General features: G+C 44.8%; 1 long non-coding RNA gene across 1 annotated transcript; it reads left to right on the plus strand.

The window, feature by feature from the left end:
• The first annotated feature begins 22,177 nt into the window (after positions 1 to 22,177).
• On the plus strand, positions 22,178 to 23,861 carry LOC113890518. The gene is made up of 3 exons (XR_003510515.1): positions 22,178 to 22,260; positions 22,581 to 22,681; positions 23,671 to 23,861. It is a non-coding gene; the product is annotated as an uncharacterized LOC113890518 (long non-coding RNA).
• The last annotated feature ends 2,091 nt before the right edge of the window (positions 23,862 to 25,952 follow it).

The raw sequence follows: 25,952 nt of genomic DNA on the forward strand, positions 1-25,952 counted from the left end.
AAATATGGTGATCAGATTCTTCAACTCTTGGAGGCAGTCCATCTGCCCACTGAGATTTCAGTCTCCCACTGCAAAAGACACCAAAAAGGGAGCAGGGAAGTGACACGAGGGAACCAAGCAGCTGATCAGGCAGCTAGGAGAGCAGCATTAAGAGACCATGACCTAATAGGGATTGCCACCTTAGTTCCACAGACTAATTTGCCAGAAACTCCTTCATATACTGAAGGTGAGACTCTTAAAGCTAAGAGCGAGGGCTTTCAAGAAGATCATATCGGGTGGTTCCAAAAGGAGGGACTCCTTTTTCTGCCTGGAAACCTCCAATGGAAGTTGGTTAACTCCTTACATGCCACTACTCATTTAGGAGAAAAGACCTTCCAAATATTACTAGAAAGGTCCTTCAGAGGAACAGGCGTCCAAACAACTATAAGACAGGTGGTCTCCTCTTGTCCCATTTGCCAATTAAACAACCCCCAAGGAGCTCGAAGACCCCAGCTGGCCCAGCCCGTCCAACGACATGGGGCCTACCCAGGAGAGGACTGGCAGATGGACTTCACCCAGATGCCAGTTTCTCAAGGGTATAAATACCTATTAGTTATGACATATACATTCACAGGATGGATTGAAGGCTTTCCCACCCAGACTGAGAAGGCTAAGGAGGTGGTAAAAAAACTGCTCCATGAAATCATTCCAAGATTTGGTCTGCCTAGGTCATTACAAAGTGACAATGGGACATCATTTACTTCTAAGGTCACCCAAGGAGTCTCGAAAGTATCGGGCATTACTTATTATCTCCATTGTGCCTGGAGGCCTCAATCTTCAAGAAAAGTAGAAAGAGCCAATCAATTCTTAAAATCAGCGATAAAAAAGATAACCCAGGAGACCTCCCTGGGATGGAAGGAGGCTTTACCAATAGCTCTCCTCTGCACCCGCATTGCCTCTGAGGAACAGGTTGGTCTTAGTCCTTATGATATGCTATATGGGAGACCTTTTGTTTATGTCAATGACCTCTTCCTAGATCCAGAGGTTCAGACCCTCCAGTCTTATACCATGGCCATTGGGCAATTCCAACAGGATATACACTTGTGGGGTATGAACCAGGACCCAAAAGATTCTAAAGAGTCACCACTATATGCTCCAGGGACTCAAGTCCTAGCCCACATGGAAGGGCCCCTACCCTGTAATACCTTCTACCCCCACAGCAGTCAAGGTACCAGGACATGACTCCTGGATTCACTACTCATGAGTCAAGCCATAGAAGAAAACAGAAGAGGACACTCAATACACCTGTGAGCCCCTGGGAGATCTCAGACACCTATTCAGAACTACCAGTGAGTGCCTTCTAATGAACACCCCCAAAATCTGGTTTCTGGGTATAAAATTTCTCAGGATAACCCTAAAGAGCCAACACAGCTTGACAGATACTGTACTCCAAAACAGAGAGGAGATAGATCTTCTGATCCCTGAACAAGGAGGGACTTGAGCCATCCTGGCCATGTGAATTTAAAATTGACCAATGTCCCTACTAGTCCTTGTTATGCTATATTGATGATGCTTATGATTATTCCATGTACTGTCAATTGTCTAACCTGTTTTGTCTCTGCCCAGGTCAACCAGCTACAACATGCAGTGCCAGTTCAACAAAGATACAAAACTACAACTGACCACGGAAAATATCACACACCCTTGGACACTGCTATAAGGACTCTGAGGATTGAGACTAGCAAGAAGGGGAGGCCCAATACCCCTCGCCATCCCAGTTCAGCAGAAAGTAGCCAGAAAGACCTCGATGCCCCTATTCCCAAAGAATTGGGCCTCCCATCTCTTGAGGGGGGAATATTAGGTAGGTAGAATAGGGAAAAGGAGTCCAAAATGGCGGTGGCTAAAAGACAAGGAAGGTCCAAGGACCAGAGTGAAGACTTCAGGTAGAACAAACAGCACTCCTGGCTAAGCCCAATTTGCATAGGGCAGGCCCAGGTGGAGGAAAAAAACATATTAAAAGGAAGAGCCAAAGTGCTTTCTCATGGACTCTCTCTCCTGCGTGTGTGCGCTCTTCCTCTCTTTCTCTCTCTCTCTCCTGCTATCTTCTAAATAAAATACAGCTGTAACACTGATTTACTTAAGAGCTGTAGCATGGTTTGTCCAAGACCCAAGAGCTGTGACGTGCCAAGGGCTTTAATGTCTGTCGCTCCAAATCTTTGTTGTGACAAGACAAAGAACCGAGGAACATACACTCGCGTGACAGTAGGAAAGTAGGATACATGTTTTGAGTAAAAAAGGATTTTTATGCATGGCTGGGCTGAGATTAGGTTAAACTTATTCAGGTAAATGGATTTTGTTATTAAAAGTAGACTGGTGCAGGACTAGATTTGGTTCCTCTATTCTAAGAGAACATGTTTACTTAGAATGCTGCTTTTGATAAGATTGTATGAACTTGCCTTTAAGTGATCTGTATTTGTTTTTAAATAGTCACAGTGACCTATGATTCTATCTGACCAAATATTTTTAAAACTTTTTGATATTTTTTATGCACTTCCTATCAAATTCTAATTAAAGTTCTTTTGACTTCAGCTAGCTTGGAGATGCTTCAGAGGGCCCTTCAGAAAAAAATTTAATATAATTTAAAACTACATATATTCATATTAAACTGGCTAGAATTGGTTGATATGTTAAATTACACAGAAGTCAGTGAATGATCAGCCTCCTCAGATTATATGTTATGAATAAATTTTATTAATACAGACATTCTAGAAACTACACATGCCCTGGTATGATGTTTTAATTTTAGTTGTTATTGTACAATGTTGTATGTCACAACTTGGATAAGCTTCTTTGTCAAGACACATTGTAATTAGATCTTTAACCACATCTTTTTAAGACCTTTATCATTCATAAACAGATAAGCTGACAATTTGCAAAACTGCCACATCTTCAAAAAGAGTCATGAAAAGGACATTTTGACAAAAACAGATTTCTGATAACTTACTGCTAAACTAGGTAAGATGTTAAAATAAGTCTAATGGAAACTCTGATTTCATAAAAATGTTAGTAAAAAGAATTAATTATACAGAACTGAGCCAACTGATGAATACAGCTATAATTTTTTGGTTTTGCCTGAAATATTACTGGCTTTTAATCTACCCTAGACAGCATATTCGGAGGAGGAAATGGCAACCCACTCCAGTATTCTTGCCTGGAGAATCCTGTGCACAGAGGAGCCTGGTGGGCTGCTGTCCATGGGGTCGCATAGAGTCAGACACGACTGAAGCGACTTAGCATGCATGCATATGTTGGAGAAGGAAATGGCAACGCACTCCAGTATTTTTGCCTGGAGAATTCCAGGGATGGAGGAGCCTGGTGGGCTGCCATCTATGGGGTCACACAGAGTCGGACATGACTGAAGCGACTTAGTTATAGCTAGACAGCATATTAAAAAGCAGAGACATTACTTTGCCAACAAAGGTCCGTCTAGTCAAGGCTATGGTTTTTCCAGTAGTCATGTATGGATGTGAGAGTTGGACTATAAAGAAAGCTGAATGCCAAAGAATTGATGCTTTTGAACTGTGGTGTTGGAGAAGACTCTTGAGAGTCCCTTGGACTGCAAAGAGATCCAACCAGTCCATCCTAAAGGAGATCAGTTCCAAGTGTTCATTGAAAGGACTGATGTTGAAGTGGAAACTCCAATCCTTTGGCCACCAGATGTGTAGAACTGACTCATTGGAAAAGACCCTGATGCTGGGAAAGATTGAAGGTGGGAAGAGAAGGGAACGACAAAGGATGAGATGGTTGAATGACATCACCGACTCAATGGACATGAGTTTGAGTAAACTCTGCGAGTTGGTGGTGGACAGGGAAGCCTGGCGTGCTGCAGTCCATGGGGTCACCAAGAGTCAGACACGACTGAGCGACTGAACTAAACTGAACTGAATCTGTGCTTTTCCAGATATAAGGAAATCTTTCCCCCTAAATACAGTTAGGGCATAGTCAGAAAGTTAAATTAATAGATGAGGATCAGAACTGGAGCTAAAAGCCTAAGTCTAATTACAAATTAGAAAACAACAAGGTTAAAGGAGTTCATCAAGTTCAAATAATTGTAGATAAAGAAGAGAACTGTGCTATTTTCTAAAGATTCTAATATTCCTTGTCCAAGGCTGATCAGTTCTGTTCCACAACCACCCTTCATCTTCCCTGTTTGGTAGGAAGTAGACAAGAGTGGTTTTTGCCCCTTTCCCACAAGATTGTGGAGTGGACATTGACAGTGGGGAATTGCAATAGGGAATAACAAATCTGACTCCATACTAGTTCTGTTTCTTTTATTTTAACCTTTGCATTCTGTTGCTTTTGCTACAAATTAATCACTCAAATGATGTTGCCTATCCTTTAAACTATACATATTGGCCTGTCTCAGGGACCCCTGCCCCCATGCTTGAATGTTAAACTAAAACACTTTTTTCAGCCCACAGGAAACATCCTGACCTATCCCACTTGTGAACGTTTGCAGGAAAGAAGAAATTAATATATCCCCCAAACCAGGAGATATTTGCAATAACTTAGCTTGGTGGGCTGTGGTCCATTGGCTCGCAAAGAGTCAGACACGACTGAGTGACTTCACTTTCACTTTTCACTTTCATGCATTGGAGAAGGAAATGGCAACCCACTTCAGTGTTCTTGCCTGGAGAATCCCAGGGATGGGGGAGCCTGATGGGCTGCCATCTGTGGGGTCACAGAGTCGGATACGACTGAAGTGACTTAGAAGAAGAATGACTGATATTGCCTGTTTTACAAATTTGTTGTTTCTTGCATTAACAAACGTATAACTGAGCCTCTGATAAAATGATGATACATCGTTCCATATGAGATTAATGACAGTGTAACTCTAGATATGGGAAGAAGCAACAAGAGGGAATATTTTCCTGGACCATAAGAGACTAGTAAGACAGGTGGTCCAGAGACTTCAGGCTATTGTTTTCCCTGGTGGCTCAGAGGTTAAAGCGTCTGCCTCCAATGTGGGAGACCCAAGTTCAATCCCTGGGTCGGGAAGATCCCCTGGAGAAGGAAATGGTAACCCACTCCAGTGTTCTTGCCTTGGAGAATCCCATGGACAGAGGAGACTGGCAGGCTACAGTACACAGGGTCCCAAAGAGTTGGACACGACTGAGTGACTTCACTTCACTTCACTTAACAAGGCTTAGTTCAGTGAGAGCACATTGAGTGGCCTCAGTGAAATCTTTGCCAGACTTGGGAATGAGCATTCCTAGTACCATGGGATGAAGTGGTCATGAAATGCTCTCAAAGCCATGGTCAAATTTATGATCATGAAGGGGTCCTGCTGACTAAAAATTAGCATTTTTCCATCTACCTCTCCACTGTAGCTGCTGGCCTTTAACACCCCCTAAAAGGAGTTCAGGTTGGAGATCAGGAAGGAGGCACTCTATACTCTGGGAAAAGGTAGCAGAACAGGTCTTCAGATACATATTTTCAGATTTTATGAGCCCAAATTCTTGCATCTTCTCATATCTAGAAAAGCACTAAAACCACTAATGGTGACACCTGTGTTAGCCACTGAGGAGAGCAATACATTGGGAAGTAAAAATGTAATAGCTATGTCAGATTCAGATGTCACTGCTGCTGCTGCTGCTAAGTTGCTTCAGTCGTGTTCGACTCTGTGCGACCCCATAGATGGCAGCCCACCAGGCTCCCCCGTCCCTGGGATTCTCCAGGCAAGAACACTGGAGTGGGTTGCCATTTCCTTCTCCAATGCGTGAAAGTGAAGTCGCTTAGTCGTGTCCAACTCCACAACCCCATGGACTGCAGCCCACCAGGCTCCTTGGTCTAGCCTACCTCAAAGCAGCATCTGCTGGAATTCTAACTAAGCAGGACTGGGACAGGCCTTTCCTCCACATCCTCTGCTTTACCTCCTCTCTGAAGAACCTAGATAACAGTATTAGAAACACATTTCCTGGGTTGTTTTACAGATATGGAACCCACCCCACATGCACACACATCAAATGGAAGGTATTAACTACTTGATGACCATGAGAATATAGGCCCAGGCCTCCCAGAGCCTAAGGACTGACAAGGTTAACCTCTGTGACTCCACCCTATTCCCTCACCATCAGCCAATCAGAGAATTGTGCATGAGCTGATCACATACTCTGCGACCCCCTCCCTCACCTGGCTTTTAAAAATGGTGTGCTGAAACCCTTCAGGGAGCTTGAGGCTTTTTAGGGCATGTCTCCTTGCATGGCCCTGCAATAAACCTTTCTCTGCTCCAAACTTTGAGTTTCAGTTTGTTTGGGTCACTGTGCATTGCACACATGAACTTGTACTGCTGCTGCTGCTGCGAAGTTGCTTCAGTAGTGTCCAATTCTGTGCGACCCCACAGATGGCAAATTAGTAAAGAAATGAACTCTCAACCCTGAATTTCATATCTCTGGGGATAAGAAAGAGATTTATTTCCTTCCACATGATAGTTTTATTCCCTACTTTCAGGGATACAGAGAGAGCCAAAATGTCCTCCTTGCATACAGACTGTTTCTTAAATAGCTTTAATTTAAAATAATCAATATGCAATTGAGGCATATTCTGGGGGTGGGGGGGCCTTCCCTGAACCCTAACATAACCAATGAAGAATGAGGGGTAGTGGATAAATGAGTACTCTCCCCTCCCATGCCCCAGGTAAGCAGTACTGAGGTATATTCTAAACAGGTCCTCAGAGGGTCCCCCAGCAGGACTGAGCCCTCTTGCCTCCAGTGGTAAACAGCTCAATAACACACCTCAGACTGGCTTTGCCTTCTCTCCTGGTCACTCTTCCCAGCCACCCACCCCTCCTATTTTCTGGGATGAATGATCTGCTTTCCCTTTGAGGGAGACCCAAATTAAGACATAGAGCTATGTGACTCACGGTTATATGATTAAGTGCATGGGAAGAGCTGAGGTGACAGATGTCAGAAGGCAGGGGGTGGGGCCTACACATTAATGCTATTTTATTGCCCTGATTAGGTCAAATGGACCCTGAGTCAATGGTCAGCTCTACCAGCCCGGTCCTGGAGAGTCAGAAACTTGGAAACCCTCTGTAAATGCCCAGTTTCCCAGGTATAAAGAAAGGGGATATAGGGGTTTCTCAATTGCTTCAGAATGTGTAGGGGAAAGGGTGTATTTGGCACATCAGAGAAAATTTCATCTGACATTTCAAAAAGACCTATTTCCTTGTCTCTCATCCCCCCTCCTTCCTTCTCTTCTTTCCTCCTTTTCCTTTCTCTCTCCCACCAGGGATGATGACTCAGCACTTTTCCTCTGGGGACAGCTAGAGCTATTGGCAAACAGGGTTTCTGTTCCCCTCTAGAGGAACCCAGGAAGGAGGGCATGTTTCCCCATGAGGGTGAGTCTTACAGCTCTCCCCTCAGGCCCTGTCCAGCTCCACCCCATGTGATATCTCCCAGATATAAGTTTCCAGCAACTTCTGCCCTTAGAGATCTGTCTGGGGCAGCCAAACCCCGACCCTGGTGTTCAAACCATATTCTGGCTAAGCTTTGCCTGGCCCTCTCTAATTCCTCATCAAACATAATAGCTGTCTGGAACAAACAAGAGCACCAGTTAAGAGCATCGTCTTGGGTTTCTGATTGTTCTTAGGTACACATCCAACCCTAAACAAGTTCCTTGACCTCTTTAAATCTCAGGTTGCTAACCTGTGAAACAGTGGTTATAATAGTAGCCGCCTCATAAGGTTTGTGAAGGATTAAGTGAGTAGCACAGAAATTCTCTGGTAGAACAATGGATAAGAATTTACCTGCCAATGCAGGGGGCACAGGCTTGATCCCTGGTCTGGGAAGATTCCCCATGTGGTGGAGCAACTGAGCCCTGTGCTACTCTTTGCAGGCCTGTAAATGTGGAGCTTCCCTTTCTGCCCCCAATTTCTATGAATTTTAATCTCAGTGAGATATGGGGCCAGAAATTTTTTGGTCTTAATAAAATGCCAAGGCTGCAACAAATATGTTCAGAACTACAGACTTTGGAAAGATTTTCCTGAGTATAATCTCTACTGATTCTCACAAAACCTTGTGAGCTCATTAAAGAAGGAAACCTAATATTTGTCTCAGTAGCCACTGAGATAGAGAGGTAATACATGGAAAAATAAACCAAATCCAAGAAGGGAAGGCTTAATATTTCAAAATGGCACTTCTTAAAGCAATCTATAACTCTAATGCTATTCCAAACAAATCTCAACAGGAATTTCCATAGCACTTAATGAATTGATCCTAAAATTTTTACAGAAAAATAGAGAGCCAAGTATAGCCAGAGGAATTTGAAAAAGAATAAGAGTAGATTTACCCCCATAAGATATCAAGACATTTTATGGGTCTAGTAATATTTTTTAAATGTACTCATACAATGGAACAGAAAAACTAAGAATTATATCAAAATATCATAAATGACAAAGTAGCATTACAAGTCAGTAAAGGTAAATGAAACACTCAGTAGATGGTTCTGTTACTACTGACTGTCCACAAAGAAACAGGGAAATTAGGTCTCTATCCTATATCATATACAAAAATTCCAAGTGGTTCAAAGACATGAAACTTAAGTCTTTAAAAATATGTCAAAACTTTTAAAAGATTATCAAATTATAAAGTCTTGATAAGTAATACATTTCACCACATTAAAAAGTGGGAAATTAAACATTAAAATTTGAAGTTTGTGCATAGAAAAGATATAAAGAGCAAAATTAAATGATTACAGACTGAATCACATATTTACAAAGCATGTACTAGCAACAAATTAGTTTTCCAAATACATAAAGATCTACAAATAATAAATGAAACACAAACAACCTAAGGGTAATTGACAAAAGATACAAACAGGCAATTCATAAAAGAAACCTCAGTGGCCAAAAGCATGGGGAAATGTTCAAACTCATTAGAAATCAGGGAAATGAAAATTTAATCTACAATTAGATTTTAGTTCATATGAAACAAATTAGCAAAAATTTTCAAGTTTGATAGTACCAGGCATGTAAGGAAACGGAAACCCTCATATATTTCTAGCAAGAAAGTAAGTATGAGAGCAATGTGACAGTGCTTGGTAAAGTTGCAGAAGTGCAAACCTCACCACCAGGCAATTCTTTGGGCATATAACCAATTTCCACACTCATGCTTGGAGACCAGGAAAGCAAGTTTAGAGTGGTAAAAAAGTAGAAACATTCCAACTTTCCCTTGGTAAGAAAATGGATACCTAAACTGAATAATTCATACCATGAATAACCATACAACTGAGTAAGCCAGGTCTACATATATCAATATGAATGAATCTCAAAAACAAAGCTGGAAGGGGGTGGAGAAGTTGAAAAAGCAAGTAAACACTTATGTAAAATTTTAATGCAAAAATCCATACTATGTATTCAGTTTAGTTCAGTTCACTTCAGTCGCTCAGTCATGTCCGACTCTTTGCGACCCCATGAATCACAGCACACGAGGACTCTCTGTCCATCACCAACTCCCAGAGTTCACTCAAACTCATGTCCACTGAGCCGGTGATTCCACCCAGCCATCTCATCTTCTGTCATCCCCTTCTCCTCCTGCCCCCAATCAATCTCAGCATCATAGTCTTTTCCAATTGGTCAACTCTTCGCATGAGGTGGCCAAAGTATTGGAGTTCCATCTTTAGCATCAGTCCTTCCAATGAACACCCAGGACTGATCTCCTTTAGAATGGACTGGTTGGATCTCCTTGCAGTCCAAGGGACTCTCAAGAGCCTTCTCCAACACCACAGTTCAAAAGCATCAATTCTTCGGTGCTCAGCTTTCTTCACAGTCCAACTCTCACATCCATTCATGACCACTGGAAAAACCATAACCTTGACTACACGGACCTTTGTTGGCAGAGTAGTGTCATTGCTTTTTAATATGCTATCTAGGTTGGTCATAACTTCCCTTCCAAGGAGTAAGCGTCTTTTAATTTCATGGCTGCAGTCACCATCTGCAGTGATTTTGGAGCCCAGAAAAATAAAGTGTGATACTGTTTCCCCATCTATTTCCCATGAAGTGATGGGACCAGATGCCATGATCTTAGTTTTCTTGAGCTTCAGGCCAACTTTTTCACTCTCCTCTTTCACTTTCATCAAGAGGCTTTTTAGTTCCTCTTCACTTTCTGCCAGAAGGGTGGTGTCATCTGTATATGTGAGGTTATTGATATTTCTCCTGGAAATCTTGATTCCAGCTTGTGCTTCTTCCAGCCCAGCGTTTCTCATGATGTACTCTGCATAGAAGTTAAAAAGCAGGGTGACAAGATAGAGCCTTGACACACTCCTTTTCCTATTTGGAACCAGTCTGTTGTTCCATGTCCAGTTCTAACTGTTGCTTCCTGACCTGCATACAGGTTTCTCAAGAGACTGATTAGGTGGTCTGGTATTCCCATCTCTTTCAGAATTTTCCACAGTTTATTGTGATCCACACAGTCAAAGGCTTTGGCATAGTCAATAAAGCAGAAATAGATGTTTTTCTGGAACACTCTTGCTCTTTCGATAATCCAGAGGGTGTTGGCAATTTGATCTCTGGTTCCTCTGCCTTTTCTAAATCCAGCTTGAACATCTGGAACTTCACAGTTCCCATATTGCTGAAGCCTGGCTTGGAGAATTTTGAGCATTACTTTACTAGCGTGTGAGATGAGTGCAATTGTGTGGTAGTTTGAGCATTCTTTGGCATTGCCTTTCTTTGGGACTGGAATGAAAACTGACCTTTTCCAGTCCTGTGGCCACTGCTGAGTTTTCCAAATTTGCTGGCATATTGAGTGCAGCACTTTCACAGCATCATCTTTCAGGATTTGAAATAGCTCAACTGGAATTCCATCACCTCCTCTAGCTTTGTTTGTAGTGATGGTTTCTAAGGCCCACTTGACTTCACATTCCAGAATGTCTGGCTCTAGGTGAGTGACACCACCATCGTGATTATCTTGGTTGTGAAGATCTTTTTTGTACAGTTCTTCTGTATATTCTTGCCACCTCTTCTTAATATCTTCTGCATCTGTTAGGTCCATACCATTTTTGTCCTTTATCGAGCCCATCTTTGCATGAAATGTTCCCTTGGTGTCTCTAATTTTCTTGAGGAGATCTCTAGTCTTTCCCATTCTGTTGTTTTCCTCTATTTCTTTGCATTGATCGCTGTTACACACATACAGTTTTTAAGTATAATACATATGGAAACATGTTGATTTAAGGTTAGACTTTGTGGAGAAAGCAAAGGAAGAGGAATGATCAGGGTAGAATTTAAGAACTATGCCAAAGCCTTTGACTGTGTGGATCACAATAAATTGCGGAAAATTCTGAAAGAGATGGAAATACCAGACCACCTGATCTTCCTCTTAAGAAACCTATATGCAGGTCAGGAAACAATAGTTAGAACTGGACATGGAACAGCAGACTGGTTCCAAATAGGAAAAGGAGTACGTCAAGGCTGTATATTGTCACCCTGCTTATTTAACTTCTATGCAGAGTACATCATGAGAAATGCTGGGCTGGAAGAAGCACAAGCTGGAATTAAGATTGCCAAGAGAAATACCAATAACCTCAGATATGCAGATGACACCACCCTTATGGCAGAAAGTGAAGAAGAACTAAAGAGCCTCTTGATGAAAGTGAAAGAGGAGAGTGAAAAAGTTGGCTTGAAGTTCAACATTCAGACAACTAAGATCATGGCATCTGGTCCCATCACTTCATGGGAAATAGATGGGGAAACAGTATCACACTTTATTTTTCTGGGCTCCAAAATCACTGCGGATGGTGATTGCAGTCATGAAATTAAAAGACGCTTACTCCTTGGGAGGAAAGTTATGACCAACCTAGATAGCATATTAAAAAGCAATTACTCTGCCAACAAAGGTCCGTGTAGTCAAGGCTATGGTTTTTCCAGTGGTCATGTATGGATGTGAGAGTTGGACTGTGAAGAAAGCTGAGCACCGAAGAATTGATGCTTTTGAACTGTGGTGTTGGAGAAGACTCCTGAGAGTCCCTTGGACTGCAAGGAGATCCAACCAGTCCATTCTAAAGGAGACCAGTCCTGGGTGTTCACTGGAAGGACTGATGCTGAGGCTGAAACTCCAGTACTTTGGCCACGTCATGAGAAGAGTTGACTCATTGGACAACACCCTGATGCTGGCAGGGATTGGGGGCAGGAGGAGAAGGGAACGACAGAGGATGAGATGGCTGGATGGCATCACCGACTCAATGCACATGAGTTTGGGTGAACTCTGGGAGTTGGTGATGGACAGGGAGGCCTAGCGTGCTGCAGTTCATGGGGTCACAAAGAGTAGGACACGACAGCCACTGAACCAAGCTGAACTGAACTGAGCATTTAATTGCTTTTAAAGAAGAAAGAGCATCTGAAACAAATATGGCAAATATTCACATCTGTTTGATCTTGGAGGTAGGTTTATAGGCTTCTATTAGAATATTTTTATATTTTCAGTGTGTTTGGAATCTTGTCTCATAATGTAAAAGTTCAATTTGAGACATCACCTTGGTACAGGCATGTGTACCCTAGATCTATTGTGGGAATTAGAGTTGTGTGGGGCACAGCCTCAGATGGGACCTGATGCTGTGACAGGTGTCAGCAGCAGCCATGGCAGGGCAGTGAGGCAGTGGTAGCTATGATGCTCTGAGTTTCTGGTGGTAGCTATGATGTCCTCCTGACTTCAAGGAGACCCCTCTGTGCTAAATACAAACCAGAAGTAGTCATTTGACCCCAGAAAACTCCTGGGGATTTCCTGAGATGGTCATAGTAACAGGAACATCAGGGAGAAGCAAAAGGCATTCTCAGAGACTGGGGAGATGGGCAATCCAGCCATTTCACTGGAATATTAAAAAGGAATAAAGAAAGTAGTCCACTTCCATGCTTTTTGAATGGAAGGTGATAGAAGATTCCATTCTCTCTTCGGGGCCACAGGCTGAGTACTTTCTCTTACTGAGATGACCCAGAGAGTCCTGGAAGTAGAGCCCAGAGTCCTGGTTCCCAGCTGACCTAGCTCCCAGCTGCCAGCTGAGCAAATTCCCAGCATCCCACAGCCCCCAGCATCATAGAAGTTTCCAATTTGGCAGTGAGGTGGGATTGTTGCCTAGAGTTACCAGAGACAGTGTTGAGAAATGAAAACCATTCCCTCTGCTATGAAGCCTCTAAAGTTCCTTGAGAATCTGAGATACTTCCCTCAAATTTGTTCTGTCCCCAGGAAAACACAAGAGAACATCCCCATCCTAACTCCCAGCTTGTTGGTCATTGGTCAATTTATCAGTTTCCTGTCATCAGAACTACAGACTTCAGAGCTGGGAACTTTAGCAATAAGTCTTTCAGTTTCTAGATAAGTTCTGGACAAGAGAAGAACTTGACCAGCAAGTCACTGAAAGACCTGGGAGGAGAACTTCCATCTCTATATTTGTGTGATCTCTGATACAGAAAGTCTCTGGCAGAGCTGGAGGCCCAGGGTCAATGCCCAGGGAAGGGAGGAGAAAAGCTGGAGCTAGTCAGGAATGGAGCCCAGAGTCAGGACACAGTGCAATGGGCAGAGTTCCTGGCAGCTGAGAAAAGCCAGAGGATCCTGAAATCTGTGGCCCAGAGGGCAAGGGTCCTAGGGACAAACTCCAGGACCTTCTCTAAATCTCTAATCTGCCCAGAAGGTGCAACCTGAGGCCAAAGGGGAAAAGCAAGCCTCCAGCTTCTGCAAAGCAATGGGGAGGCAAGAACAGTGGTGCGTGAAGAAGAGGTGGTGCCAGCACAGGGTCTGAACCAACAAGAGTTCACATGGCCAACTCCACAGGCTGATATGAGGCTGAGTCACAACAGAGAGTCTGACGGGGATGGCCACCACGGCTGGTCACTCCTTGGCTTTATCTTTTTCTCCAGCACTATCTTGTTGCCTTGATGTGATGGCAGAGGTGCTGCCTGTATTAGTCACGGTTCTCCAGACAGAACTCTTCTATGGTTTCTTTCCATTGCCCTTAAGCTAAAAGATAAAGTCTGGAATGCAGCCCTCATCGAACTCCCAACCCAGCTCCTATTCCCACGACTGAGCTTCATCCTCTGTCCACGCCCTCTCCCTTGCAACTGTCACCTATCTTCCTCTGGGTCTGCCAAGGCACTCTGCTCCATCTTGCCTTCATGCATGCTCTTCCCTAAGCTAGGAATCCTCTTTCCCTTCTCTTTGCTAAGATGAATCACAAGGTGGAATCAAGATGGCTAGGAGAAATATCTATAACCTCAGATATGCAGATGATACCACTCTAATAACAGAAAATGAAGAGGAACTAAAGAGCTTCCTGATGAAGGTGAAAGGGGAGAGTGAAAAATCTGGCTTAAAACTCAATATTCAAAATGCTAATATCATTCCATCTGGTCCCATCACTTCCTGGCAAATAGAAAGGGGAAAAGTGGAAGCAATGACAGATTTTATTTTCTTGGGCTCCAAACTCACTGTGGATGGTGACTGCAGCCATGAAATTAAAATTGCTCCTTGGAAGAAAAGCTATAACAAATCTAGACAGCGTATTCAAAAGCAAAGACATCACTTTGCCAACAAAATTTTCTATAGTCAAAGCTATGGTTTTTGCAGTAGTCATTGTACAGATGTGAGAGTTGGACCATAAAGAAAGCTGAGCACCAAAGAATTCATGCTTTTGAATTGTGATGGTGGAGAAGATTCTTTAGAGTCCCTTATACTGCAAAGAGATCAAACCAGTCAATCCTGAAAGAAATCAATCCTGAGTATTCATTGGAAGGACTGATGCTGAAGTTGAAGCTCCAATACTTTGGCCACCTGATGTGAAAAGCCAACTCATTTGAAAAGACTTTGATGCTGGGCAATATTTAAGGCAAAAGGAGAAGGGGGCTGAAGATGAGATCATTAGATAACACCACTGACTCAAAGGACACGAGTCTCAGCAAAGTCCAGGAGATAGTGAAGGACAAGGGAGCCTAGAGCGCTGCAGTACATGAGGTCACAAAGAATCACTTCTTAGCAACTGAAAGTGAAAGTGAAGTCGCTCAGCCATGTCCGACTCTTTGCTACCCTGTGGACTGTAGCCCACCAGGCTCCTCTGTCCATGGGATTTTCCAGGCAAGAATACTGGAGTGGGTTGCCATTTCCTTCTCCAGGGGATCTTCCCAACCCAGGGATTGAACCCAGGTCTCCCACATTGCAGGCAGATGCTTTAACCAAACAATAGCAAATCAGACAGAATGGGGCAAAAACTCTTCAACATGTAGCACTGCCTGGAGATAGAAAAAGGGCACGAGAACAAGAACTCAGTTATAAAACTCTTACCATGCCAGATCCATTACACAATCAGCCTGCCAGGCAGGTACCTCTGAGTGGTGACCTCCTCATCACTGGAAGTGGGCAAGCAAGGCTGAGGTTTAGTGGGTACGAAAGAGAAAGAATAGTGCCTTCAGGAACTCCTTTCCCTCTCATAAAATAGGGCTCTATTTCACCAAAAGAGGTGGGATGGTGGACCTATCTCTAGCAAGAACTATCAAGGATAGCTGGGGCAGGGCAGTCAAGAGACCAAGTTACCAAATTACCTGGCTCAGATTTCAGTAATACTGTGGGTCCTGCATCTGCCCTGCAGCAGCTCGGGCAATTAAACAAGGCTTGGGTTTAGGACGGCTTCCAAAACCTCGGAGAGAATATATTAAGTACACTTGTCTCCAGCCCTGCCCTGGGAACAGCTCTCTTTTCTGTTATCAGCAAACACTGCCTGGCCCTCACCCCTGCTGATAGAAGCTGAACAGGTTTTAAAAAGGTGTGGTGTTCAGAGAAAGGTCCTGTGGATGGAGCAGTGAAGGAAGGGGTGTGGGGTGTTGATAATCCGTCAGGGGATTCATGGTTGTTTACTTGCTAAGTCATGTTCAACTCTTTGTGACCTCATGGACTGTAGCCTGCCAGGCTCCTCTGTCCATGGGATTTCCCAGGCAAGAATACTGGAGTGGATTGCCATTTCTTTCTCCAGGGGATCTTTCTGGCCCAGGGATCAAATCTGAATCTCCTGCATTGACAGACAGATTCTTTACTGTGAGCCATCAAGAAGCCCTAAGATAAGATACCTGAGAATTGTTTAATGCTGAAGGGAAGACACTGGAAGAGAACACAGTTGAGAATGCAGGACAGAGTTGGGGAATAAAAGACAGATCCAGGTCCCAAGCAGGCAGGAGACACAAGAACCACGGGGCAGGATAAACAGCACCCAGGGGACAAATGAGCATGAGAACAGTGTGGTGGGGTGAAGGTGGGGTTCTGAGGGAACCTAGAAGGACACAAGGTCCTTCACAGAGCCAGAGGAGAAGGTTTCAGGCAGAAGGGAGGCTGCCCTGAGTGAAAAGGATGAGTAGGAGATGATGGCCAGCTGGAGAAGCTCGGGAACAGCCACAGAGAAAGGACACAGGCAGAGCACGAGCTGGGGCCCAGGAAGCTGAGGGGAACTGAGGGAGAAAAGGCCCTGCCTGGTGCAGATTGGGCAGAGCCCGTGAGGATGGTGCTCTGACCAGGGATGGGTGGGCACTAAGGACCTGCCCAGCTGGCTCCTCCCCCGGGGCTGCTCTTTACCCTCAAGGCCCAGCTTGGTGAGCTTCCCCAGTACACCTCCACCCCAAGCAGAGAGAACCCGCCCTCCTGGGACCCCCCACAAGGCCCCTCTGGAGAATTGTCATCTCTGAAATAATGCCTGGAGTGTCAAGTTCTTTAGGCACGTTGATTTTTTTTTTTTTTTTTTTCCATTTAACCCTCATCACAAACCTCCATATGCAGGCATGATCAGCCTCATTTTACTGAAGGGGCTCTGAGGCTCAGAGGTATAAAGACATTTGCCCAAGATAACTCAGCCTAATCTTGCCCAGTTCAGTCTGAGCACAAAACCCACCTATTCCACTTTGCCACTGCATTAGAACCAGCTGAGCATGGGTCTGCCCCGCACTGACAATACTCCCCATGAGGGCAGGAACAGGGTCTGCTTCATCCTTTTATCACCAGCAGAGCCCGTGCGGTACTCAAGAATACTTATTGAGAAGACCCCAGAGGCAGATCATTTCGTCTGATCCTTTCATTTTATAGATGAGCAAACTGAGGCTCAGGAGACAAAAGATTCAGCAGGGTCACATAGCAAATTGTCATTGGCACTGGGTTCAGTTCAGTTCAGTTCAGTCACTCAGTCATGTCGGACTCTTTGCAACCCCATGGACTGCAGCACGCCAGGCCTCCTCGTCCATCATCAACTCCCGGAGTTTACTCAAACTCATGTCCGTTGAGTGGGTGATGCCATTAAAACATCTCATCCTCTGTTGTCCCCTTCTCCTCCCACCTTCAATCTTTCCCAGCAATAGGGTCTTTTCAAATGAGCCAGTTCTTCGCATCAGGTAGCCAAAGGATTGGAGCTTCAACATCAGTCCTTCCAATGAATATTCAGGACTAATTTCCCTTAGAATTGACTGGTTTGATCTCCTTGCAGTCCAAGGGACTCTCAAGAGTCTTCTCCAACACTGCAGTTCAAAACCATCAATTCTTTGGTGCTCAGCTTTCTTTATTGTCCAACTCTCACTACTGGAAAAACCATAGCCTTGACTAGTCGGACCTTTGTTGGCAAAGTAATTTTGGCACTGGGTTAGGACACATGTGTTCCGATTCTGAAACTAGAGCAAGGCCCATGAAACCCAGCACGAAGTCTGGTTCCTTTCTCTGGTGCCACAGCCTCACTTGTTGCTGCCTAATGATCTGCCCATTAATCCTATTTTATACTATGTGGCCCTGAAGCTTACATCAGAATCAATGTCCAGGGCCTGGAAACACTGCCAATCCCACCTCCTGGGAACACTGCTGCCAAAGAAAACCAGGAAGCAACTCAGTTTCACTGCCTAGATAGCTCCAGGCCCAGGGCTGGGGCTTCTGGCCAGGGAGTTAGGCTGGGACCGCTTTGGAAAGTAGGGGAGACACAGATCAGAAACACTTGTGGAGAGGGACTTAGATATGATCTGGGGAGACAGCTACAGAACCAAGACTTAAAGGATGAGTTAGAGGGAGGCAGACAGAGAGAAGTATGGGAAGGTGGAGAGAACAGCAAGAACAAAGGCCTAGGGGTAGAAGAGTAACGGGGATAGTCACAAGTTTCACATGACCCTGTGCATTCAGGGTCACTGTAATGAAGGTGCCATGAGATGCAAGTTTCAGTCGAGAGAAAGGAAATAGAGTGCAGGGCAGGCCAGGCCAGATATCTTTCCCATAAAAGGAAGAGAATGGCACTGGCATTTCAAGTAGGGGTAGTGGAATGAGGAAACACCAGGAAAGGGTCAGAGAGGAAACTGCCTGAACCATGGCACTTGCTTGTCTGTTTCTACTATGAGACAGCGACAGACTTTATTTTCCTGGGTTCCAAAATCACTGCAGATGGTGACTACAGCCATGAAATTAAAAGATGCTTGCTCCTTGGAAGAAAAGCTATGACAAATCTGACAGCATATTAAAAAGCAGAGACATCACTTTGCTGACAAAGATCTGTCTAGTCAAAGCTATGCTTTTTCCAGTAGTCATGTATAGATGTGAAAGTTGGACTATAAAGACGGCTGCTGCTGCTACTGCTAAGTCGCTTCAGTCGTGTCCGACTCCATGCAACCCCATAGACGGCAGCCCACCAGGCTCCCCCGTCCCTGGGATTCTCCAGGCAAGAACACTGGAGTGGGTAGCCATTTCCTTCCCCGATGCATGAAAGTGAAAAGTGAAAGTGAAGTCACTCAGTCATGTCCGACTCTTAGCGACCCAACGGACTGCAGCCCACCAGGCTCCTCCGTCCATGGGATTCTCCAGGCAAGAGTACTGGAATGGGGTGCCATTGCCTTCTCCAAAGAAGGGTGAGCACAGTAGAATTAATGCTTTTGAACTGTGGTGTTGGAGAAGACTCCCAAGAGTACCTTGGACAGCAAGGTGATCAAACCAGTCAATCCTAAAGGAAATCAACTCTAAGTATTCATTGGAAGGACTGATGCTGGATCTGAAGCTCCAATACTTTGGCCACCTGACGCAAAGAACCAACAAATTGGAAAAGATCCTGATGCTGGGAAGGATTGAGGGTGGGGGGAGAAGGGGACAACAGAGAATGAGATGGTTGGATGTCATCACTGATTCAATAGACATGAGTTTGAGCAAGTTCCAGGAGATGGTGAAGGATAGGGACGCCTGGTATGCTACCATCCATGGGGCCACATAGAGTTGGACAACTGAATAACAACTTCCCTGTCTAGAATCTACTAAAGGGATCACACTTGTTACCCTTGAGATGGAATTCAAACACTTTGCCACCCAGGCCTGGCACAGCTGATTCCTGCAGGTCACTCTGGTGTCCTCTCCCCATTGGCACCCTGCAGTTCCCTCCTTCCTCTCCTGCTCCTGGATCCCAGGACAACCTCTGTAGCTCTTCTCCTGCTTTCCCCTCTGCCTGGAATGTGCGCCCAGCTCAAATGTCACTTCTTCCAGGAAATCAACCTGACCCTTGCAACTCATTGGTCACTACTTTCTGTCTCAAGGTCCCCAGTGCTGGTGTCCATTATAGCTCTGGTGACAGTTTTTAAATTATGTAACAGTAAGGACAAAGTGTTCTTTTTAAAAGTCACCTGCCATCTGAGCCAACTGGCTTAGGAAGAAGGTAGAATTGCTCTTAGGCAAAGAATGTTCTTTTGGTTTGGAGATAAATTAAATGAAGTGCCTTGTGGCTCAGACAGTAAAGAATCTGCCTGCAGTGCTGGAGACATGGGTTTTATCCCTGGGTTGGGACGATCCCCTGGAGGAGGGTGTGGCAACCCACTCCAGTATTCTTGCCTGGAGAATCCCCATAGACAGGAAAGCCTGGAGGGCTACAGTCCATAGGGTTGCAAAGAGTTGGACATGACTGAGCAGCTAAGAACAGCACAGCCCCTGGCCACAGGTTAGATGTGAGCTGAATGGACAAAGAGACTTCAGAACACTGTGTAAGATGTTTACTTCCCAGTACTCTGTAATCTCTCTGCACTTTTCTCCCCATTCCCTTCCTAGTACCCTCTAGGTACTAGATAAGCATTCAGAGTAGCATTCTTGACTTGCAGATTCAAAAGGCAAGACCTGGAGTTGCAAAAACCAGGCTTTCAGATTTCAAAAACCTAAGCCCGGAAAGATTTGGAGCACAAGCTCTGTAACATGAACAGGAAATTTAAAGGAATAGCACATGAACAAAGTGCGGCACTCAATATGCCAGCAAATTTGGAAAACTCAGCAGGGGCCACAGGACTGGAAAAGGTCAGGTTTCTTTCCAATCCCAAAGAAAGGCAATGCCAAAGAATGCTCAAACTACCACACAATTGCACTCATCTCACACGCTAGTAAAATAATGCTCAAAATTCTCCAAGCCAGGCTTCAGCAGTACATGAACCATGAACTTCCAGATGTTCAAGCTGGTTTTAGAAAAGGCAGAGGAACCAGAGATCAAATTGCCAAAGAGCAAGAGAGTTCCAGAAAAACATCTATTTCTGCTTTATTGACTATGCCAAAGCCTTTGAGTGTGTGGATCACAATAAACTGTGGAAAATTCTGAAAGAGATGGGAATACCAGACCACCTAATCTGTCTCTTGAGAAACCTGTATGCAGGTCAGGAAGCAACAGTTAGAACTGGACATGGAACAACAGACTGGTTCCAAATAGGAAAAGGAGTGTGTCAAGGCTCTATCTTGTCACCCTGCTTATTTAACTTTTATGTAGAGTACATACTGAGAAACGCTGGGCTGGAAAAAGCACAAGCTGGAGTCAAGATTGCTGGGAGAAATGTCAATAACCTCAGATATTCAGATGACACCACCCTTATGGCAGAAAGTGAAGAGGAGCTAAAAAGCCTCTTGATAAAAGTGAAAAAGTTGGCTTAAAGCTCAACATTCAGAAAACTAAGATCATGGGATCCGGTCCCATCCCTTTATGGCAAATAGATGGGGAAACAGTGGAAACAGTAGCTGACTTTATTTTTCTGGGCTCCAAAATCACTGCAGATGGTGCTTGCAGCCCTGAAATTAAAAGATGCTTACTCCATGGAAGGAAAGTTATGACCAACCTAGATAGCATATTAAAAAGCAGAGACATTACTGTGCCAACAAAGATCCATCTAGTCAAGTCTATGGGTTTTCCAGTGGTCATGAATGGATGTGAGAGTTGGACTGTGAAGAAAGCTGAGCACCAAAGAATTGATGCTTTTGAACTGTGGTGTTGAAGAAGACTCTTGCGAGTCCCTTGGACTGCAAGGAGATCCAACCAGTCCATCCTAAAGGAGATCAGTTCTGGGTGTTCATTGGAAGGACTGATGCTGAAGCTGAAATCCCAATACTTTGGCCACTTGATGCGAAGAGCTGACTCATTTGAAAAGACCCTGATGCTGGGAAAGATTGAGGGCAGGAGGAGAAGGGGATGACAAAGGATGAGATGGTTGGATGGCATCACCAACTCAGTGGACATGGGTTTGGGTGGACTCTGGGAGTTGGTGATGGACAGGGAGGCCTGGCGTGCTGCGGTTCATGGGGTCACAAAGAGTCGGACATGACTGAACGACTGAACTGAACTGAACTGAACATGAACAATTGGTACCACCGTCCCATAGCTGAGACCAAATGAATGGGTACGGCAGGTGTTGGGGCCACTGGGAGGAGGGCAAGAGGGCTTCCATCTTGAAGACTGTCAGCCATCTTAAGGCAGGATGTGAACTGGGCCTGAACCCTGTTAACCATCGTTAAAGAAAAACCAGGAAACCCCCTCCTCACAGATGGCAAACAAAGATTGGAAGTAAAGGTCAGATTGTCTCAGTTAAATTAATGATAGTGTCTGCACCTGCATGTTATAATTGTTAATTCTTCAGTGCCTGCATGTTGTAAACCTAACTACTAATGTGTAGAGTCATGTAGCAGAGGGTATAAAACCAAGTCCTCCGAAATCATCAGGGTCTTTGTTGTGAACCAATTCCCTTTGGACCCTCTGGCATAATAAACAGTACTCCACTGTCTTGAGTGTCCTCCGAGGTGTGTTTTGTGACTCCAGATTCTACAACATTTCCGGTGCATTGGCTGCGAAACCCTCAGAGAGACAGGCACACTAAGCCTCCTCCTGTGGCTCGCTGGGATGAGAGCATCCGGAAGGGGAAGGCGCCTCCTCCCCTGAATCAGCTCTTGTTTAATCGAATCTTCTTTCTAGGTGGATTTCACAGAACTGTAGACAACAGAAGGGAAGCGCACACAGGTATGTCCCACTGTAATAATGGAAGAAGGGGCCTGATCAACCCCTTGGGGCTGGATGAGTCTGCAGCAGCTGTGTCCTCGTAGGCTCAGTGGGGAATTGTTTACTGAAGTAAGAAAGACTGTTAACTGAATCTGTGCTGGTTGTTTGTCCATGTATTTTCTGGCTTCCAAGGGACTGTCCCCTTTGCCGCAACACCCTCCAGTTCTCCGTAGGGATTCAGGGAACTCCGAAACGTTGTTTAGGACCAGACTGGGAACTGTGGCTCTGGATGCATGTTTGTCTGTGCTGACCCATGATAAGACAGACTTGGATCTCTCTAGGATCAGACTTATGCAAGGAGGAGTACGTGGAAGGCTTAATTGCTTGGATTTGGCTGGCTTCTGAGAGAAAAACATGAGGGGTATTACCACTGAAACACTTGGTAAGTAAAGCTTTTCCACCCTGGTCATAGCCGAGATAAAGTGGCAGTTGTGCTTTGAGTGGAGACATCAGCAGTGGCTGGGGTACACGACCCTGCAAAGGAGCGATGAAATAGAAGTTGGACTTCCTGTAAGTGATTGAAGAAACGTGAAAAGCAGGATGGGTAGTGGAGAATCCAAGCCAACCGTTCTTGAATACATGATTAAAAACTTCAAAAAGGGCTTTAGAGGAGACTATGGTATAAAGTTAACCCCAGACAAGCTTAGAACCTTTTGTGAGATAGACTGGCCATCCTTTAGGGTCGGATGGCCCTCAGAGGGAACCCTAGAATTGGACAAAGTTCAAGCTGTGTACTCTGTGGTAACCAGGCAGCTAGGCCACCCAGACCAGTTCCCGTACTCATGGCTACTAATTGTACAGAATACACCCCCTTGGGCACAGGTATGTTATCTTGGAAAAAGAGAAAGCAAGATTTTTCTGGCGCAGGCAAAATCCAAGTGAGAAAAATTAAAGGAATTATATTATGATCCAGAGGAGGAGGAACTCCCACCTCACCCTCCATACTGGGGAACATGAAAGGGACCCCCTGAACAAGAGGTAAGATCAAGAGAAGAGAAAGGCTTTCCTCCTCTGCCTCCCTCAGTGCCGCAGGTTTCTCTACCTCCTACTGCACCACCAAGTGCAATGGGAGCTACTGCACCAACATTATACCCACCCCTCCCCAGTTTAGAAGAGGGAGAAAAGGGACAGTCAAGTGTTTAGAGATAGCTGAGGTCTACAAAGGAACCTCAAGAGAGAAGTTTTGCAAATGCCTCTTACGGAGGTCCAAGCAGTACCGCAGGGGGGCCAGACAGGCACATCCATCCTGGCCCCACTGCTCTTTACTATCAGCCATTCTCTACCATGGATCACTTGAACTGGCAAAGGCACACCCCCTCCCTATTCTGAGAAGGCACAGGGTATGACTCACCTAATGGAGACTATTTTCAGGACCCACCAACTGATGTGGAATGACATAGCCCAGCTTCTCCTCACCCTCTTCAGTACGGAGGAAAGACACCAGATCCTCACAGAGGCACATAAGTGGCTCTGAGAAAATGCACCAGAGGGCCAACTGGACCCTGAAAGTTGGACCCGAGAAGCCACTCCAGACACAAGAGCAGACTGGGAATTCAATACTGACCAAGGTAAGCAATCCTTGGAACGGTGTAAGACAGCCATTATTCAAGGCCTCAAGAGAGGGGCTCACAAGCCTACTAACATGGCCAAAACTAACCCCGTAATTCAAAAGGCAGACAAGACTCCCACAGAGTTTTATGAGATACTGTGTGAGGCTTTTTGACAATACACCCACTTTGATCCAGAGACCCCTGAAAACCAAAGGCTCCTACATGCTGCTTTCATGGCCCAGTCATATCCAGATATTAGAAGGAAACACCAAAAGATGGAGGGGTTCTCTGCTCTTACCAGCCCCCAGATGATAGAAATCACTGCTGAAATTGCAAGTGGGAACAGAGACTTTCCTCCTGTCTGTGATGTTACCAAGGGAAGATGAATGGAAGCTGTCTCAGTCATCCGGGGAAGGGGGTGGGGGTGTGTTGCACACACTGAAAGCCCTAACAAAGCTGTTTCCTGAAGTATGGGCTGAAAGTAACCCCCCAGGACTTGTGAAAAACCACCCTTCTGTGATAATAGAGCTAAAGGTGGGGGCTCAGTCCATAAGGATAAAACAATATCCTATACTGCTGGCTGTACAACTACATACAATGTATAAGTCTGTACATATACATATATACGTACAAACTACATACATAACAATGCTCAAAATGGTTGAGAGAATGAACTGGACTATCAAGATGACTTTGGCAAAATGGGTGCAAGAAACTGGCGTCCCCTGGATGAATATAATGCCATTAGTGTTAATGAGAATCAGAATGACCACTCCCCCCGCCCAGTTGCATGGATATTCTCCCTGTGAGATAATGTTTGGGAGGCCTCCCTTATTTGGGAAGTAAAGGGAAATTTACAAACAGGAAGGATGGAGGTGTTGTGGCAACTGAAACAGTTGGGGAAGGTGATTCATGACATCACCCGCTATGTTCAGGAGAGAATTCCATTTTCTCTAGGCACTACAGTACACCCATACTCACCAGGAGATTTAGTATGGGTAAAGGACTGGAAGCAGCAGACGTTGCCCCGACCTGGAAAGGGCCATTCACAATTGTACTAACCACTCCCATTGCAGTTAAAGTTCCAGGTATCACTCCCTGGATTCACCACACTCGGCTCAAGACAGCAGTGGAGGACAAGGGACACTGGACTGCCCATCCTAACCCGGAAGAACCACTGACCCGACTCGTCTTCCATCAACAACCAGATCCAGGATGGAGCTGTGTCAGATGATTCCTGCTGTTCCTGATCAGCATGACGACCCTGCCAGGACTGCAAACTCAGGATAATGTGTTCTGTCCTGGACCCGCTCATATGCAAACTTTAACTGTTGGGTTTGTGGGGTCATGCCTTTGTCGGTGAGGGGTGGACTTCCTTGGTGGGTGTCTCCCTTACACAGAGAGGAATTTAGTCCCCTCTGCTCGTTCTTGAAACAACAATGAGAAACATTTCTTTCTTTAGTAACTCACAACCTGTTGATTCTTTCTTGATGTAATCCAAACTCTAACCAAATTGATCAAGCCCATGCGTGACATTTGAGGTAAAAGCTATGTCTAATGATAATACTCCTTTTTTGGTCATCGATATTTTCTTGGATCAAAGGTGATTGGTGGAAAAATCTTTTTGTAATCGTTGTATTATTTTTAGGCCTTGAATTCTCCAATGTATAACTCTGTGTATAACCTCTAGACTGACAGCCTTGCTACAGGTACACAGTCCCCATGTACAATACTTACCCATGACTGATGCCCACCATTAAAGATAAGATGAGCATCAGGAGGAGGGAATGTTGGGATTACTGGGAGGAGGGCAAGAGGGATTCCATCTTGAAGACTGTCAGCCATCTTAAGGCAGGATGTGAACTGGGCATGAACCCTGTTAACCATCATTAAAGAAAAAGCAGGAACCCCCTCCTCACAGATGGCAAACAAAGACTAGAAGTAAAGGTCAGGTTGTCTCAGTTATATTGATTATAGTGCCTGTACCTACATGTAATTGTTAATTTTTCAGCACCTGCATGTTGTAAAACTAATTACTAACGTGGCCAGTCATGTAGCAGAGGGCATAAAACCAAGTCCTCCAAAATCATCAGGGTCCTTATT

Source organism: Bos indicus x Bos taurus, chromosome 3 (assembly GCF_003369695.1).
Source record: "Bos indicus x Bos taurus breed Angus x Brahman F1 hybrid chromosome 3, Bos_hybrid_MaternalHap_v2.0, whole genome shotgun sequence".
Lineage (NCBI taxonomy): Eukaryota > Metazoa > Chordata > Mammalia > Artiodactyla > Bovidae > Bos > Bos indicus x Bos taurus.